Below are 3,624 nucleotides of genomic sequence, written 5' to 3'. Positions count from 1 at the left end.
TGAGCTTGACTCTAGTCTGGCACTGTGAAGAGACATGAGAGGATTTGTAAGCCCAGGAAGGACATAATTCACGTTAAAACTTCTTCTGAAAGGTTAGAAATACTTAAATTATCGAGTGTAAAGCCAGGGCTAGCTAGCGCGTTGCTAACGAAGGTTAGCAAAATGGCGTCGCGGGAGCAAGCAAACAGGATGGAACAGCCTCTGAAAGGTAATAAATGACTTTAATATCGTGTATAACGTTCATAATAGCGTGTATAACGTTCATAATATAGTGCTTAATGTCCACATTGTCGAGTGTAACGACTATTTATCGTGTATAAGGCCATGACAAAGATAGCTTGGTGAAAAACGGAAGTAGTTAGGATGAAGGGCGGCCTACAAACAATGCAACATTGAACAGCCTCTGAAAGGTAATAAATGACTTTAATATCGTGTATAACGTTCATAATATCGTGTATAAGGTCCATAATATCATGTTTAATGTCCACATTGTCGTGTGTAATGTCCACATTGTCGAGTATAATGGCTATTCTATCGCGTATGTGGCGCTAGCGGAAGTAGCAAAATAGCCTCGCGGGGGTAACTTAGCAACATAGAACAGTCTCTGGAAGGAATAAATGACTTTAATATCGTTTATAACGTCCATAACATTGTGTATAAGGTCCATAACATCATGTTTAATGTCCACATTGTCGTGTTTAATGTCCACATTGTCAAGTATAATGGCTATTCTATCGTGTATGAGGCGCTAGCGGAAGTTTCTCCTTGGTTCATGTCAGTCAGAGATTACCGTATGTCAGTTCATGTCAGTCAGAGATTATGAATTATTGATATATAAGTCGCACCTGACTATAAGTCGCAGGACCAGCCAAAGTATGAAAAAAACCGCGACTTATAGTCCGGAAAATACGGTAGTTACTTTACTGATTACTTGATTTTAAAAGTAACTAAGTTAGATTACTAGTTACTTTTTTAGTTACTATTGGCAGCTGCCTAGGCACCCGACCCCCCCCCCCCCCCGCAACATAAAAATGAAAACTGGTTTTGCCAAAACTCACTTTATTTTAACAGTAACTTAAATTACATAATTACACTTTAAACAATAACTTAAAACAACAAAATAAAGAGTCTTTCTTTGCCTCATCCAACATAAATACTTGTTTTTAAACAATAAAATAAATATAATCTTTATTTAACAGTAACTAGCAAGGAGTGGTTTCACAAAACCTAAAACCTACCCTGACCATTCAGATATGATCCTAATATAATCCTAATCCTAAACTGAGTGAGTCTGAGTTTATCAATGATCAACATTTATGATCTTGTCATCCTTTGCTGACACAAACTCAAAATAATCCTTATATTTCCAGCTATTTAACGCATATCTCTGTTCTCGCTCCATTGTGTAGGCTACGCTTCTGTTTACACTGTGCAATCAGCGTGGTGATACACGTGAGCGATTCTGCTGCAATCTCGCGATAGTCGAGAGCCGTTTTTTGCGGGCATGGCCTTCCATAGTAACCTCGTGTTGAAAACGTGAGCACTGACGTCACTCCCCAAGACGCGAGAAAAGCGAACAAATGTTTGTTTACTATCGAACATTACAAAGAAATACTGCATTTAGCCTAAGTTATGAGGTAGTAACGCAATAGTAACGCACAGTCACTTGAATAAGTAACTTTAATCCGATTACTGATTTGGAAATAGTATCGCGTTAGAATACTAGTTACTGAAAAAAGTATTCCGATTAGAGTAACGCGTTACTTAGTAACGCGTTACCGGCATCACTGGTTATCGGCCACGAGAAGCGGGTAAACATCGGTAGGAAAAAAATGCATATCGTGCATCCCTACTTGTATATGTTTTTATATTCATGTATGAAAGGTGCTATATAAATAAAGCTTTCAGTGTTTCCTCTACATGCATTTATTGGTGGCGGGCCGCTTTACTTACTTACTTACTTACTTACTTACTTCCATTAGACTACTAAAGCAAGACACCAGAGCACTCATATCTGCGCGTTTGTCACAGGCTGACAGTCACCCTGTTCCTCTGCCCCGGCAACTGACCCATAGAAATGTGCGCGATTAACATTTCAGAGATGTACAATCATGTTTATTTAGAAATAAATTGTGGTGTTTGACAGCGGATGATGGTAGACATATTTAATGTAAAGTTATCTATCTAAAGTTTTCTATCCACAGGCTGATATGTGCATGATAGGCGCGAATTCCACCCCCCCCCCCCCCCCCCTTGGTGGTATAAATTGTATTGCGGCATACCAAAACAACTCGCAATCTAATCCGAACAGTTGTTATTATGTAATATTATCGATGGATGTGACATTTTTGATGGAGGGCAGTGAGCGGGAGACTCATCAAGGACATGTAGTTAATTAATGCAGTGGACAGCGGCTGTTTCTCCAGCGTTCCTGTCACTTCGGATTTCAGAACGTCAATAAATATGTAAGTCATGCATTTTTCCATGTTTCCCATTGATGGTATATGATGCCGTAAATTTAACTAAAGTTCAGCCGCGAAGTTGTTGCACTGTTGTCCTAAATCAGTGCAGACTGGCAGGGTAGGAGCACAGGTTTCATACAGGTTAGAGCGCCGTTATTCTGTCACGGTCTGATAATGAAGCATTGTTCTTTTTTATTTGATGACTTGTTTGATCGATTGATAGCATAAAAGTGAAGTTGTGAATGAGTCGCGAGCGTCAATGCTTTTCTACGATACTACTGATGACGTATCAGTCTTGAAGGGTTGTCCCATTTCATAGGGGTAGATTTCAACCCCGACGGCTTGTGGCTCTGTTCGAAGGCCTTGGCTCGAAATCGAGTCACACTCGAAAACGAGCCATAGGGGTAGAAAAGGGAATCGGGATTGGGCCCTATTCTAACGCTGCCTACCACTGGGTATGGCAACACCACAAGGACAAAATAACACGAAGACCTGCAGTACACCCAAACTCCAAGGGGGGCGCAACAACAACCAGGGCTGCTCAAGCACAGCGAAACTCATCCACATTCACCACAACTAAGGCTGTCACGATTAGTCGACTAGTCACGACGACGTCGACTACCAAAATCGTCGCCGACATATTTGGTAATCGCCGTAGTCGCATGTTTTTTTGGAGCTGAAATAAGTTTTTTTTTCTTTTTTTTTCTTCCCTAGCACCAGGGGAGCCCCCCCTCCCAAATTTCGTTGTTTGGTACCTGTACTATATCAATGACAATAAAGACCATTCATTTCATTCGATAAGCATTCGATTTTCTTCCCTGAAGCTGCCACTGGCTAGCGTCTCCCAGGGTATTTGATGTACATGCGCAGTGTCGGTCATCCGGGGCACACGTGACTTCCCCGGAAAAACAAACAGAGAAATGTCTTCCTGTCCTCGTACCTCTAAAGTGTGGGAGCATTTCAACCACAACGTTGAAAAAAAGAATGTAAAATGTAAAATGTGCAAAGCTGAACTCGCTTATCATGGCAGCACGTCTATGATGCGCGAGCATCTAAAAAGGAAGCACGTTGTGGCAGATGACGAGGAAGACGATGGCTCGTCTCGGTAAGCTAGTTAGCTTGTTATTGGCTAACGATATCGTTACGTTAAAAGCCTTCTTAC

Source organism: Nansenia antarctica (assembly GCF_963989245.1).
Source record: "Nansenia antarctica genome assembly, chromosome: 1".
NCBI lineage: Eukaryota > Metazoa > Chordata > Actinopteri > Argentiniformes > Microstomatidae > Nansenia > Nansenia antarctica.
Note: the sequence above shows the minus strand (reverse complement) of the source record.